The 16,710-nt window shown below is 40.1% G+C and overlaps 1 protein-coding gene and 1 pseudogene across 1 annotated transcript in view; one reads left to right on the top strand and one right to left on the bottom strand.

Moving 5' to 3' along the window:
• The window catches only part of PPP6C (protein phosphatase 6 catalytic subunit), a 35,295-nt gene that overhangs the window by 3,184 nt on the left and 15,401 nt on the right, over positions 1 to 16,710 (top strand). The gene's annotated exons all lie outside the window — the stretch shown is intronic.
• Positions 9,827 to 10,163, bottom strand: LOC132662946 (mitochondrial import inner membrane translocase subunit TIM14 pseudogene; annotated as a pseudogene).

Raw genomic sequence — 16,710 nt, 5'->3', positions numbered from 1 at the left:
ATCAGTCTTCTATGGCTTATGAAAATAGTCTACAACAGTGCTGTCTGGTAGAAATAAAATGGTCAGAAACATGAGCCTCGAAAGGTCAAATTTAGAAAAAATAGAAGGGAATAGTTGAAATTAATCTTTTTTTTTTTTTTTTTTTAATGTTTATTTATTTTTGAGACAGAGAGCGACAGAGCATGAACGGGGGAGGGTCAGAGAGAGGGAGACACAGAACCTGAAACAGGCTCCAGGCTCTGAGCTGTCAGCACAGAGCCCGACGTGGGGCTCGAACTCACGGACCGCGAGATCATGACCTGAGCTGAAGTTGGCCGCTTAACCGACTGAGCCACCCAGGCGCCCCTAATCTTTTTTTTTTTTAAGTTTATTTATTTATTTTGAGAGAGTGAGCAGGGGAGGGGCAGAGAGGGAGAGAAAGAATCCCAAGCAGGCTCTGCACTGCCAGTGCAGAGCCCATCGCAGGGCTCGATTGACAAACGGTAAGATCATGACCTGAGCCAAAATCAAGAGTTGGATGCTCATCCCAGGTACCCCCCCCTTTTTTTTATCTTAGTAATATTTTATTTACTAGCCACCCAGGTACCCCCCCTTTTTTTAATCTTAGTAATATTTTATTTAACCCAATTTCAACATGTAATCAGTATAGAATTATTAATTTAATATTTTATCCTTTTTGGGGTACTGTCTATGAAATATGTATATTTTACGTTTATGACACATCGACATTTGGACTAATGGCATGCAGCTGTAGATGTCCTATGGAACAGTGCATGTCTCTAATGACTCCCTAGTCCCTTTTCTAGAATTTCAGAGCTAAGAGTAAATCAGAGTTCTTCTAGTTCTGTACCCTTCTTACTTTACTGAGGGGTACTGAGCTCCACAGAGTTTATGATCTGCGTAAGGATGTACACCTAATCAACGAACTAGGTTGGAAAGCCTCCCTATTCAGAGCTCTTTCTGATGCAGTTAATAGCTTTTTTAGGATGACAAATAGTATGCTTTTCTAGGTACATCTTCCACTTTACTTTCCTTTTTACTTCCCATTCTAAGCACATTGGACTGCTCTCTTCTGACAACATGCTCTGTACTTTCCTCCTCCTTTGCTTCTGCTCAGTCTGTTTCTATCACCTACTTTTTAAATACTTACATAACACAAATATTAAATCATTTAATACTCTATGAGTTATGTATAATATTTGCTCCATTTTGTAGACAGGTAATTGAAGCACAGACAGGTTAAGTAACTTTCCAAAGTTAACAAAGCTGGGAGGTAGGTGGAGGAGCTAGGATTCAAACCTAGGCAGTCTGGGTCCAGGGTTCACATCTATAACTATCACTTATATTTCTTCTGTACAGTACCCCCCTTGCCCCTTTTGGGCTCTAGCTCAGATGCCACTTTCTCTATGCAGAGCTCCTGGATTCTACAGTCAGAATTATTAGCAATGATTAGAATGTATATCGCTGCTTACAGTTTTCAGGGTACCTTCATGTTTATCATTTACACAGTTGTGTAAGGCAAAACAAATATCAGAGCCAAGACTTGATGAGGTTTAAGTGGGTTTTGCTATAGTGACTCAGCGGAGTATATACCTGAATTTATTTGCTCTTAAAAATTCCCGTTTTGGGGGGTGCCTGGGTGGCTTAGTCGGTTAAACATCTGACTTCAGCTCAGGTCATGATCTCGCAATTCGTGGGTTCAAGCCCTGTTTTGGTCTCTGTGCCTAGAGCCTGCTTCGGATTCTGTCTCCTTCTCTCTGTCTTCCCCTCCCCCGCTTGCACGCTGTATGTGTGTCTCTCTCAAGAATAAATTACCATAAAATTTTTTTAGAAATCCTGTTTGTTTGTTTTTTCCTGCACTGACCTTTGCCACATAGCACCTTATTGTTCCACTTTACCACTCTGTCTTCTGTGGTAGGAGATATGTCAGTCTCTACTAGACTGCAAAGCTTCTATTTTTTCTTCTTCTTCTTCTTCTTTTTTTTTTTTTAAATTAGAGAAAGTGCAAGCAGGGGAGAGGGGCAGAGGGAGAGAGAATCTTAAGCAGACTCCACACTCAGCGTGGGGCCTGATGTGGATCTTGATCCCATGACCCTGGGATCGTGACCTGAGCCGAAATCAAGAGTTGAACACTCAACTGACTGAGCCATCCAGGTGCCCCTAGACTACAAGTTTCTTGAGGGCCAGGATCACGTATGTTTATTTTTGTATTCTCCATAGTCTTAGAGAACACTGCATTGTATGTGATAGACAGGTAGTTAAGGTTCGTTGAATTTAGTTGTATACTGGTTTTTGGGGGCGCCTGGGTGGCTCAGTTGGTTAAGCGTCCAGCTCTTGATTTTGGCTCAGGTCATGATCTCGTAGTTTGTGAGTTCAAGCCCCGCATCAGGCTCTGTGCTGAGAGCACGGAGCCTGCTTAGGATTCTCTCTCTCCTTCTCTCTCTGCCCTTCCCCTGCTTGTGCACGTGTTCTTTCTTTCAAAATAAATAGACTTAAAAATAAAGTAAAGTATAGGGGCACCTGGGTGGCTCAGTCGGTTAAGCGTCTGACTTCAGCTCAGGTCATGATCTCGTGTTCGTGAGTTCAAGCCACGCATCGGGCTCTGTGCTGACAGCTCAGAGCCTGGAGCCTGCTTCAGATTCTGTCTCCATCTCTCCCTCTGCCTGCCCACCCCCCACATTCTCTCTCTCTCTCTCAAAAATAAACATTAAAAAAATTTTTTTTAATGTAATTTTATACCGTTTTACAAACACACATTTCTTCAGATGTCTCCTTTTGTCAAGTACTGTTCCCTATGGGTGCTAGAGAAAGAATCTGATACTTCTCTCTACCTTTGAGGGGCTCTCAATATAGTAAAAGAAATAGATAAACAAATGATTATTGCATGGTATGTTAGGTGATATAATAGAGGGCTGTTCAGGATATTGAGGAGCATATTAAAAGCAGCATCTAACTGGAGCCAGAGATGATTTCACACAGAAGGAACAATGAGAGGATGAGCAGAGTTTGTTCAGGTAGACAAAACAGGAAGGAAAGAATGTTCAAGCAGAATAAATACCATATGCAGTGGTATAGCTTAATCTGAAAGAACATGACCAGTTCAGGGAACTTCTAGTGGTTTGGTTGGCTGGAGATGGTGCTTGGAAGGCAGGCAGAGGCCAAATCATGGAAGATTAGGCTGATAAACTTGGATTTTTGTCTTTTAGGTGGTATATGTGTAAACACTTTGAAATGCTTTTATATTTTAGGGGAAAACAAATCATACTGTGACTTTGGGATGTTGTTTAAAATATAGCTAACTAAAGAGAAAAGTAGATTCAAAGAAAACTGTTACAGGAATACACTGTATTATAGTGTATACAACATACACTGTTGTATGTGGTGGGAATATGACAAAAATCATGAAGATGTTACCTGAATAGAGTTTTGGAAACACTGCCATAGACAGAGGAGTACCTTTGAGAGATTTTTAAGGAGGACTGTGACAGTAGGTTTTAGAAATCGGGGCGCCTGGGTGGCTCAGTCGGTTAAGCGTCTGACTTCAGCTCAGGTCACGATCTCGTGGTCCATGAGTTAGAGCGCCGCGTCGGGCTCTGGGCTGATGGCTCAGAGCCTGGAGTCTGCTTCTGATTCTGTGTCTCCCTCTCTCTCTGCTCCTCCCCCGTTCATGCTCAGTCTCTCTCTGTCTCAAAAATAAATAAAAACAGTAAAAAAAAAAAAAATAATTAAAAAAAAAAAGAAAAGAAATAGTTTGGCAGCATTTGTAGACCATGGTTTGGAATGGGACAAAAATGTCACAGAAGCGGTAGGCCGAATGACAGGAGATTTTGACATAAGACAGTGACAAGTGATTGTGGTGTTTAAAAGGAGATGGGAGCGCCTGGTTGTCTCAGTCAGAAGAGCATGCGACTCTGACCTGTGGGTAGTAAATTCAAACCCATGTCCCATGTTGGGTTTAGAGATTACTAAAACAAAATAAACTTCAAAAAAAACAACTAAATAAAAGGAGATGAAGAAGGTATAGTAGGACCTGTTGACAGGTTAGGTCTAGGTTACGAGAAAGAGAGGAGTTCAACGTAACCTCAGTTTCTGGCATAGATTACTTAGTAAATACTGAAACTAGATTAAGGAATGTAAGGGAGTTTGGTTTGGGCCATACTGAGTTTGAGATGCTGCCAAGTCAAGACATCGAGGTAGAGATGGCCAGAAGACTGTTAGATACACAGGCTGGTTAGGTAACAAATATTTATTGATTGTCAAATGTGTTTTCAGACACTAATAGTTCTAATAGTTTTAACTCAAGAGAAAAGTCTAAACCAGTGGTTCTGAACTGGGGGTGATTTTGCCCCTGAGAAGATATGTGGCAGTGTCTGGAGACGTTTTTGATAGTCACAGCTAGGGAGTTACTGTGGGTATCTAGGGGGCATAGAGGCTAGAGATGGTGCTAAATATCTTATAATGCACAGGACAGCAGCCCCTCACAACAAAGAATTATCCATAGTGCCATGGCTAAGAAACTTTGGTTTAGGTTGAAGATACAGATACTCCCTTCTGCATTGTAAAGGTGTGAATGTTCTTGTCATTTTGGATTCCAGCTCCTCATCCCCAGTGGTTTGTAGAAGTTCTATACAAAGGCTATATAAAAAATAATTTTAGATAGATATTTGTTTCTTAAGCCAAGAGATTTTATAAATACCAGTATGTTAAAGGAAATAGTATGCTTTAGCTAACAAGAGCAGATAAACATAGAATTACAAAATTTAAAGCCCAGTGTTTTAAATTTGAGGGGCAAGAGGGAACAGGAAGATAGGAGCAGAGAACAGAATGGAACCTGGACTATCTTGAGGGAAAGGTAGAGAAGGGAAATAGGTTCATCTAAGAAGGGGGCTATGAACCCTTACTTGTCCAAGGATTGGGAATTCATTGGGCACTGTGGGGAGAGATGGGTGTAGTTTGCCCTAAGATTGGGGAAGATTGAGAATCCTGCCTCAGTGACTGTTTTGGAGCAATAAGAGAAACCACACTGCATACAAACTGAGCAGTAGAACAAAGCTGTAAAGGGCTTTGGAAGAAAGGGTCGTGTGTCTTCCCCATGGCAAGGGTACACTCCTTGAGGCCACTGTGTGTGTAGTTGGCTGACTCATGTAGAGTTTGTACTGAGATTTCATAGACTTCTTACTTTGTATGTGCTTGGTTTGAACTTGTAAGCTACTGCTGAACTGGAGAGATGAGAGGAAATAGCTTTGGCTTAGAGATTCAGCTCTTTAAGTCCTCATTTGGAACCACAGAAGTGTCAGTGACAAGAGGCAGCTGTTATTTTACTCCAGGTAGTGTGCCTGGCCTTGGGTTGAAGATGTTGCCTAAGTAGTTTACATGTGTTCCCTAGACACTCACCAGCTTTTAAGATTGGCAAGGTTTCACAGTAATGTTCTTGAGTTTATGGTCTACTGTCACTTTCAGATGAGCCCTGAGGGGTATGGGCCGGTCACTAGGGGTGGCTAGCAGTTAAGGGGGCATTATGGGGTAAGAGAGCCAGACATATGTGGGTGCAAATTCTGGCACATTCAACATGGGAATCATGGAGTCCCTCAGGAATCTGTGCTGTCATTAGTTTCAAAATGTTAATGATATCTTACCTTGTTCCCAAAAGAATATAGAATGGCTTATGAAGGTGCATTCAATATAGCAAGGTAAATTACATTTAGAATAAGTAAGAAAAATGAGACAAAGAATGTAAAGATAGGAAACCAAGATGGAGCCAGTGGTAAAAGTAAGAATTGTATACAAAATAAAAGCTGTGATGACTAGATTACTTCTTTGAGATTAAGTCCTAAGTTTTCTAGGAGTCTACTGAAAGACAGAAACTGATCAGTTAAAAAATTCACCAAAGATTTGTCTTTGTCTCAAAGGTGCAAACACAATCTTCTCAGGGAAATCACACCTATCCCTGATAGAGGGAGCAAAGAGACATTCCTCCATTGGGTCCTCCTTGAAGGTAACTGTTTAATAATAGCATCCTATGCACCTTGTTTATAGTCTACACAGTGACCAGCTCTGTTTCCTAGAATGTCCCTTACCACAGCTGTATGGCATGATGTTAGAGTATAAATTTGGGAGGTGCGCCTGGGTGGCTCAGTTGGTTAAGCATCCGACTCTTGATCTCAGCTTATGTCTCCATCTCAGGGTCATGAGTTCAGGCCCTGCATTTTGGGATCCACATCAGGTGTGGAGCCTACTAAAAAAATAATAATAAATAAAATATATATGTATATCTATATCTATCTATCTATCTATAGAGAGAGTGTTGTAATTTGGGAAAAAGCAATTGGGAAAGGAGGGTAGTATAATGCAGGGTGAGGACAGGCCTCCCTGAAGGACAGATTGGCTTAATTCAGGATGGAGTTTGTAGTAGGTTTGTAGGTTTGTTTGGGTAACATTTTAGTAACTGATCCTCAAAGGGATGTACACAGTGGAGCCTCCAAATTTACAAGTAACTAACAGTTTCGTGAGAGTGGGCAAGTAGCCTGATCAACATGGTAGGAAATAGAGAACTTTTCCAGAGATGCATTATGGAGAGAAGAATGGGAGGTAGCTTCTTTGGCAGCTTGTGTCAGAGGATGTATTGGGGGAAACATTGAAACTCCTGGTATGGGTTCCGACCTTCACAGATGGAAGTTTGGCCTTTTCTTAAAAGGTGTAAAATCCAGAAGGGAGTGTGAATGAGGCAAATGCCTGAAAAGATGCAGGCCTCATGGGCAACACACAGAAAACTCTGCCCAGTCTTATACAGATCAGCAAAGTACTTCTATAAATACATTGGTGAAATTCTCTTTGAGAAGGTTTGGTGAGTGTACTTGAAAAAATAGTACAGATATTAATTAGACAAGGCATTATATCTAAATAAGGTGGGTGAGGTCCCAAGATAGGTACTTTAAAACATCACTGTAGGGGTGCCTGGTGGCTCAGTCAGTTAAGTGTCTGACTTCAGCTCAGGTCATGCTCTCACAGTTTGTGAGTTCTAGCTCCATACTGGACTCTGTGCAGAGCCTGGAGCTTGCTTTGGATTCTGTGTGCCTCTCTTTCTGCCCCTCCCCTGCTCACGCTCTGTCTGTCTCTCTCAAAAATAAACATTAAAAAAAATTAAAAATCATCATATTCTCTTATTTAAAAAAATTGTATAATATCAGAAAAAACATTTCAGAAATGTTTGAAATTGGAAGAGCAGCCATCTCCATAAGGAGTGATTTTAAGTGGTTTTTATCAAGATGGTTATTATTATTATTATTATTATTATTGTTTACTTTTGAGAGAGAGAGAGTGCATGCATACACATTGGGAAGGAGCACAGAAAGAGGGAGAGGGAGAATCCCAAGCACGCTCCACATTGTCAGCACGGAGCCTGATGCGGGCTTGATCTCACAAACTGTGAGATCATGACCTGAGCCAAAATCAAGAGTCAGATGCTCACGTGACTGAGCCACTCAGGTACCCCTAATTATTATTGTTTTACAGTAACAGGTTATGTATATACATAAAGACATATATATATATATATAAATAATAGACTTATTGAGTAATTTATATCATAAAATTTAATTTATTTGTAAAAGTTTTTTAATTTTTTAAATATTTTATATTTATTTTTAAGATTATTTCTTTATAAAGATGTTATTAAAATTTTTTTTAATGTTTATTTTAGAAGGAGAGACAGAGTGTGAGTGGGGGAGGGGCAGACAGAGTCGGAGGCACAGAATCTGAAGCAGGCTCCAGGCTCCAAGCTGTCAGCACAGAGCCTGCTCAGAGCCCGACATGGGGCTCGAACTCATGAGCCGTGAGATCATGACCTGAGCTGAAGTAGGATGGTTAACTGACTGAGCCACCTAGGTGTCCCTATAAAGGTATTTTTATGTAATATCTACATCCATCATGGGGTTTGAACCCACAACGCTGAGTCGCATGTTCTTGCTGACTGAGCTAGCCAGGTGCCCTTGTTTATTTATTTTTAAGTTTTTAATTTTAAAAATCTTTTTAAAATATATATTATTAATTTTTTATGTTTATTTATTTATTTTGAGAGGGGTGGGGAGGGGCAGAGAGAGAGGGAGAGAGAATCCCAAGCAGGTTCCATGCTGTCAGTGCAGAGCTTGATGTGGGACTTGATCTCACGAACTGTGAGATCATGACCTGAGCTGACACCAAGAGTTAGGTGCTTAACCGACTGAACCACCCAGGCACCCCTCCTTCTGGGTCATGTGTTATATAACTCATTGTACACTTATTATGTATAGATCAAGGATATAACTGTGTATGTATGTGTATAAAACTCTGCAGAGCACTTTGCATGCACTGTCTCATTTAATACTTAGAATATCCCCAGGTAGGTGTCTCTGTTTTGTGGATGAAGAAACTGAGACACAGAAATCAAGTAACTTGCTCAGGGATACACAGCTAAGTAATGGACAGTAAGCTAAGTAATCTGTAAGAGATAGAGCTGATTGTTTGGCCTCTGGTCTTTTTTTTATTTCAAAGGCTGTGCTCTTAACATCTGAACTATGCTATGGCATTAATTGGTGTGCCCCTTTTCTATCTTAGAGGATAAAATAATCTGGGATTAGTACTTGTTGATTAGGAATAAAGGAGTATTGCCTCTCAGCCCTATGCTGTTTCTCCAAAATTTGACCTTGCAGTGGCATTGAATATAGTTGATCACTCACTCCTCTTTTTCTTTCTTCTTCTTCTTCTTTTTTTTTTTGTCCCCGCCCTTGATCACTCCTCTTTTGAGTCCATTTGTTTACTGGACTTCCAGGATACCACATTGTAATGGTTGCCTTTCTGTCTCACCAAGCTGTCTCTTTCGCTTTTTCCTTCTTTTTTGCCTAACTTTTAAATATTGGTATATCTGAAGGATCATTTATTGATCTTATCCTTTTCTCTGCTTGTAGCTACCACTTTAGTTATATCTTCTAGTCTCATGTATGTATGTATGTATGTATGTACGTACGTATGTATGTACGTATATCCTGACAATCTCTAAATTGGTCTCTCTGACCCATAGCCTTTTCCTTGAACTCAAAACTCATTTGATCACTTGTTTACAGCACATCTGAGGCACTTGGAAATCTGATAGGCACCTCAGACTTAATATGTCAAAATCAGATTCTTCTAGCCAAATAGTGGAAACAACCCAAATGTCTAGCGACTGGTGAATGGATAAGCAAAATGTGGTAAATACATACAATGGAATATTATTTATTTATAAAAAAGAACAAAATAATAACAGGTTACAATATGGATGGACCCGAAAAGCATTATATTAAGTGTAAGAAGCCAAAAGGCCACAAAAGGCCACATGGACAGGAGCACCTGGGTGGCTCAGTTGGTTGAGTGTCCAACTTCTGCTCAGGTCATGATCTCATGGTTTGTGAGTTTGAGCCCCTCAACAGGCTGTCTGCTGTCAGTGCAGAGCTCACTTCAGGTCCTCTGTCCCTCTCTGCCCTCCCCAGCTTGTGCTCTTGCACTCTCTCTCAGAAATAAATAAACATTAAAAAAAAAAAAAAAAAAAAAAAAAAAGGCCAGATGTCCAGAATGGACAAATCCATGGAAACAGAAAGTAGATTGATTAGTAATTGCCTAGTGCGGTGGTGTGGAGTTGTGGGAAGTGACTACCACTGGGTACATAGTTTTTTAGGGGTGATGAACATTTTTTTTTTAGTTTGTAGCTTGAGGCATTTTATTCTAAAAAGCTGGCACTTGTATACATAAACTAACAAGAACTTAAAATTCATCACGTTTACTTCATTTTTTAGCTCGACCTTCTAGTAAATCTTTAGCTTTCATTGATTTTGGCTGCTATATAAGGAGATCCTTCCTTGTCTGGGTGATTTAAAAGCATAATTTGTTGATGAGCATCTCTTATTTTTCCTTTATTGGCAGTAGGGCTTACACCTAGTATTAATGCTGCTGCTTGTTTTGTTATTTTGGATTCAAACCCACCTCTGTAATAGCCATCACTGAAGGCAGAATTTGGTAGACTTTGAAAAACTTGTTTTACTTGAGGTTCCATATTGTATTTCATGGCTTGCAAAGCATAACGGCCTGCAAATCCTGCAGCAGCAACAGTCAGTCTGACTGCTGCCGCTGCACTGGCCATGGCTTTGGCTTGGTTCCCCCACCTCCACCGAGAGCGTGGTCCTTCCCTGCCCAGAGTTTGCAACCAACCAGTTCCCACACAGTGATGAGGCCACCACCAGCAGGCACCGAAAATGTTCTAAAATTAATTACAATGATGGTTTCCCAACACTGAGTATACTAAAAAACAACTGAATTTTGGAGATATTTTTTGGTATGTGAATTATATCTCAATGAAGTTGTTGAAAATCGAATTCTTCATTCCCCATCCCTCAAACTAAACTCAAACAAATCAAAACAGTCTGCTCATGAAAGAAATCATTGATAAATTAGACTTCATTAAAATTAAAAACTTTTACTTTGTAAAAGACATTGTCAAGAGAATGGGAAGATAAGCCACAGACTGGGAGAAAAATATTTGCAAAACACTCATCTGATACCAGACTTTCATCCAAAATATGCAAATCAGGGGTGTCTGGGTGGCTCAGTCAGTTGAGCATCCGACTTAGGTGCAAGTCATGATCTCACAGTTTGTGGGTTTGAGCCCCATGTCGGGCTTTGTGCTGACAGTTTGGAGCCTGGAACCTGCTTCAGATTCTGTGTCTCCCTCTCTCTCTGCCCCTCCCCTGATCACTCTGTCTCTCAAAAATGAATAAATTAAAAAAAAAGTTTTTTAAAAAATATGCAAATCAAAGAACTCTTAAAATTCAATAATAAGAGAACTGCTCCATTAATAAATGGGCCAAAGACAGGAGCAGACACCTCACCAAAGAAGATATACAAATGACAAATAAGCATCTGAAAAGGTGCTCCTCATCATGCATCATTAGGGAAATACAAATTGAAACAACAGTGGAATACCACCACAAGACTATTGGAATGACCAGAATCCAGAACATTGACAACACCAAATGTTAGCAGAGTTGTGGAGCAGCAGGAACTCTCATTCATGCTTAATGGGAATGCAAAATAGTATAGCCACTTTGGAAGATTGGCAGTTTCTTACCAAACTCTTACCATATGATCTAGCAGTCATGTTCCTTGCTATTTGCCCAAATTAATTGAAAACTTATGTTCACCCAAAAACCTATATATGGATGTTTATGGAAGTGTTATTTATAACTGCTAAAATTTGGAAGCAACCAACATGTCCTTATTAGGTGAATGGATAAATAAGTAGGTACACCAAGATAATGGAATATCATTATTATTTTTAAAATTATTTTTAATTTGATTTATTTATTTTGAGAGAGATTGAGAGAGAAAGCAGAGGGGTGGAGAGATAGGGTGAGAGAGAATCGCAAGCAGGCTCCACACTGTCAGCACATAGCCCAATGCAGGGCTCAAACTCAAGAACTGTGAGATCATGACCTGAGCTGAAGTCAGGAGTCAGTTGCTTAACCTCATGAGCCACCCAGGTGCCCCAACAATGGAATATTATTTAGCACTAAAAAGAAATGAGCTATCAGGCCATTAAAAGACATGAAGGAAGGGTGCCTGGATGGTTCAGTTAGGCGTCCGACTTTGGCTCAGGTCATGATCTCAGGTTTCATGAGTTTGAGCCCCTCATCAGGCTCTCTGCTGTGAGCACAGAGCCCGCTTTGGATGCTCTGTCTCCCCCTCTCTCTACCCGTCCTCCGTGCGTGCATGCTCTCTCTCTTTCTCAAAAATAAATAAGCATTAAAAAAAAGTGAAGGAATCTTAAATGCATATCATTAAATGAAATAAGCAAATCTGGAGACTAAGGTATGATTCAAGCTGTATGACATTGTGGAAAAGGCAAAACTGGTGACAGTAAAAAAGATCAGTGGTTTCCAGGGTTTGGGGGAAGGGAAAGATGAATCGATGAAGCACAGAGGATTTTTAGGGCAGTGAAACTATTCTGTATGATACTGCTATTCTTTATACATGTCATTAGACATTTGTCAAAGCCCATAGAATGTATAACACCAAGAGTGAACCCTAATGTAAACTGTGGACTCTGTATAATAATGATGTATCAATGTAGGTTCATTAGTAACACGTACCACTCTGATATGGGATGTTGGTAGTGGAAGAAACTGTATGTGTTTGTGAGCAGAAGATATATGGGAATTCTCTATATCTTCTGTTCAATTTTACTATGAACCTAAAATTGCTCTAAACATTAAATCTATTTAAAAGAAAAAAAAAAAAAACTGGGGCACCTCAGTGGCCCAGTTACTTAAGAGTGTGACTCTGGATTTCAGCTCAGGTCATGATCTCAGGGTTTGTGAGATCGAACCCCTAATTGGACTGCATCCTGACAGCGTGGAGCCTGATTGGGATTCTCTCTCTCCCAAAGAATCTACAATAAGAAAATCTTTACTTGGAGTCTTAACCATCTTGATAAGACTATTAACATCCTTGTAGTTACTTAAGCCAAAAACATTGAGTCATGCTTGATTCCTTTCTTTCAACACTCTATCTAGTTGTTCTCAAACCTAGTGGATACTACATTCAGAAAACATCTGGAATCCATTCACTTGTGATCATTTCCTATTTTCATGATGTTAGTCCAAGCCGGTATTAACTTTTACCTAGATTATTGTAGAAGCATCCTAACTGGTGTCCCTGTTTCTGCCTTTGCCTCTTCCCTACTCCCATGTTCCTCATAGACCATTTTTAACATAGCAGACATAAGATCATATCACTCTTCTGCTTAGGACCTCCTAGTGGCTTCCTATTAAAAGCCCAGGTCCTTACATTCACCCCAAAGGACCTAAGTGTTCTGTGGTGCACTTCTGTTTTTCTCCTCATTCAATCCACTAACTACACCAGCCTTGATGTTTCTGAAACACCGAGCATGCTTTTACCTCTGAGCATTTTTTACTTACTGTTCTCTCTGGCTTCAGTGCTGTTTCCCCAATAAACTTACCTTTCTTAGATTTTTGCTCAGAAGTTGCTTATCAGTAAGGCTTCTGTGCTCACCCCATTTAAAATATCAGTACCTGCTTCCCACCTCTGCCATTTTTATCCCTATTACAGGGCTTCATTTTTTTCCTTCCCTCTTATTACTATCTGAAAAAGTAATATGTATATATTTTTTACTTGTTTATTTTCTATACCTCTCTTTATTAGAGTATAAGCCCCTGAGATCAGGGCTTTTATTCTGTTTGGTCATTATTATTTATTTACTTTGTTTCTAGAATAATAACTGGTAATCATATTAGACTCTCATTAAATATTTGTTGTGTTGAACAGCTGAATATTCAAGATAGTACAGTGAAAAGAGGTAGGTAACCAGGATCCCAGATCTGTTGGAAAAATTAAGTAACATTGTGACCTGAATGCTTGTGGGTCTCAGTCTTATCATCTGGGTCCAGTGAGAGATTTGACATAGGAGGGTTTTTTTTTTTTTTAATGTTTATGTATTTTTGGGGGGGGGGGGGTGTGAAGGTGCACATGCAAGTGGGGGATGGGCAGAAAATGCAAAGCTTAGAGCCCAACCTGGGGCTTGAACTTAAAAACCATGACATTATGACCTGAATGGAAGTCGGCCACTTAACCTGCTAAACCACCCAGGCGCCCCTAATGTTTATTTATTTTTAAGAGAGAGAGAGACAAAGAGCATGCGAGTGGGAGAGAGGGCCACAGAGTATTTGAAGCAGGCTCTGAGTTGAAAGCAGAGAGCCTGGTGCCAGGTCGAACTCACAAACAGTGATATCATGACCTGAGCCACCCAGGCCCCCCTGACATAGGTGGTCTTTAATGCTGTGATATAATAGAAAATGTATATTGGTCTCTGCCCCCAGTTCCTATCACAGAAACCCTTATAATGTCTTGGGTGATAGGAATGTCTTGTTCTAATGAGGTAACCCTGGGTGGGCTTCTACATGGCTCCTGGATATAGGCTGGTCACCGGGAAGGCCAAACCGTGATTAGAAGTTTAGCATTTTCAGTCCTGCCCCCCATTCTTTTCAGAGAGAGAAGGGCTGAAAATGGAGTTAATAATGGATCATGTCTACATGATGAAGTCTCCATAAAATCCCCGAAGTATGGGGGAACATTCCATCTGTTGTTCATTCATTCTCTTTGTCATATTCTTTAATAAACTGATAAATGTAAGTAAATGTTTTCCTGAGTCTGTGAGCTGCTCTAGCAAATTAATTAAACCCAAGGAGGAGAACTTTGTAACCTCCATAACCTTTGATCTGTAGCCAGTTGGTCAGAAACATAGGTGATAACCTGAACTTGTGATTGATGTCTGTAGTATGTGTCTGTGGTGGGGAAGAGGTGGCACAGTCTTGTGGGACTGAGCCCTTGTGGGATCTGGATGGGTAGTGGCAGAATTGAGTTAAATTGTAGGACAGCCAGCTGGTGTCACAGAGAATTTCTTGTTGTGGGGGGAAAAAAACCTCTGCACATTTGGTGACCAGAATGTGAATGTTCTGTGTGACTAGTAAAGGAAACACACAGGAAAGAAGCACACACTAGGGAAGACTGAGTTTTTCCCTACATAGGAAAGAAAAAGCTGGATTTTTTTTCCTTTACAAATGTAAGCCAGGATTGTGTAACTGAAAGAACCTTGAGAGACCATCTTTTATTGTAAAAGGTAAGGCTCTGAGTTCAGAAACATTGTTTTACTCACTGGTGTCTATTCCTGTTATGAATAGTGGATGGATTATTGGCAGGAGTAAAGATCGGTGAAGCATCTGAAGATTGTGGGAAATTCAACCCAAGAGGGAGCTAGCTACACAGACACCCAAGGCCAGAAGGACTCTAGGCCAAACGAAAGATCTTGCCTTTGAGGTGGTATTTGAAGATCATGAACTTACCCTAGGAATAATAACAAAGCCATTTTATTTTGAAATTTTCTGAGCAGCTATATTTCCCCTCATTTTCTTTCAAGGGGCCTCCCCCACCCCCCACCCCCCTCCCACCCCCCCCCCCCCGCCCTCTCATTGTGAGTTCTTTCCTATGCTTGGCTTTGTATACAGTAGCTATAGCTGTTAAAGTGTGTCTCTCATATGTTTAAGTAAGTTGTTGCGTTTAGATTTTTTAATGTTTAAAATAATTTCATTATGCCTGTATAGGTTTTTTTTGTTTTTTTTGTTTTTTTTTTTTTTAAGAGTAAGCTGTACACCCAACCTGGGGCTTGAACTCATGACCCTGAGATCAAGGGTCTCATGCTCTACTGACTGAGCCAGTGAGGTGCCTCCCCTTTTAATTAATTAAGTAAGTAAGTAAAATTTTTAAAATACTTTTTTAGGGGCACCTGGGTGACTCAGTCGGTTAAGCGGCCGACTTCGGCTCAGGTCATGATCTCGCGGTCCGTGAGTTCGAGCCCCACGTCGGGCTCTGTGCTGACAGCTCAGAGTCTGGAGCCTGCTTCAGATTCTGTGTCTCCCTCTCTCTGACCCTCCCCTGTTCATGCTCTGTCTCTCTCTGTCTCAAAAATAAATAAAACATTAAAAAAAATAATAAAATACTTTTTTAATGCTTGTGTAGTTTAATTTCTCCTTTCTTGGCAGACCTATCATAAAACCCAGTAGGGCCTCTGACTGTAGTATAAACTGGTCTTGGAAAGTAGGTTCTCCTCCAGTTCTCCATGGAGAGCAAGATGATATACTTCCTTCTCCATAGCACTGTTGGGAGAATCATTTTCCTTCTACAAAATCTTTTGATATGTTTTCAGAAGACAAATAGTTTTTCATTAAGTTTTTTTTTTTTTTTTTTTTTTTTTTTTAATGTGTATTTTGAGAGAGAGAGAGCAAGTGGGGAGAGGGGCAGGAGAGAGAGAATCCCAAGCAGACTCTGTGCTGCCAGCACACAGCCTGATGCAGGGCTGGAACTCATGAAGCCTTAGATCATGACCTGAGCTGAAATCAAGAGTTGGGCCCTCACCCGACTGAGCCATCCAAGTGACCCTACAGTTCTTTTTAAAAAGTAGGGTGAGTCCTCAATTTTAGGTTTACATTTTGTAATTAATTAAATTTTAATTTTTATTTCGAAATAACTGGATTTATTTGTAGTTGAAAGAAATAATATTGAGAGATCCTATGTACCCTTTACTCAGTTTTCCCTAGGAGTAAGGTCTTGTAGAACTGTGGTAGCAGTACCACAACCAGGATATTGACATTGACACAACCCATGATCTTGTTCAGATTTCACCAGTTTTTATTGTACTCATTTGTGGTGTGTGTGTGTGTGTGTGTGTATTCAGTTCTATGCAATCTTAATACATCTGTAGTTTTATGTATCCAACCCCATATTCAAGACACAGACATTTCCATTACCAAAAGGATTCCTCATTTTGTCTTTTTGTAATCATACCCACTCCCCTCCTGTTCCTCCTAACTTCTGGACCCCTGGCAATCACTAAGCTGGTCTCCATTTCTATAAATTTGTTACTTCAAGAGTGTTATATAAATGGAATCATACCTTATGTAACCTTTTGGGATAGGGTTTTTTTTTTTTTTTTTTTTTCCTCACTCAACATAAATCTCTTGAGATTCATCCATGTTGTTATGTGTCAGTAGTTTCTTTTATTATTGAATAGTAGTCCATGGAATGAATATAGCAGTTAATTCAGTTATTCACTTGTTGAAGGACACTGATTTG

This window comes from Panthera onca, chromosome D4 (genome assembly GCF_046562875.1).
Source record: "Panthera onca isolate mPanOnc1 chromosome D4, mPanOnc1 haplotype 2, whole genome shotgun sequence".
Taxonomy (NCBI): Eukaryota; Metazoa; Chordata; class Mammalia; order Carnivora; family Felidae; genus Panthera; species Panthera onca.
Note: the sequence above shows the minus strand (reverse complement) of the source record. Positions and strands in the feature narration are given on the sequence as shown.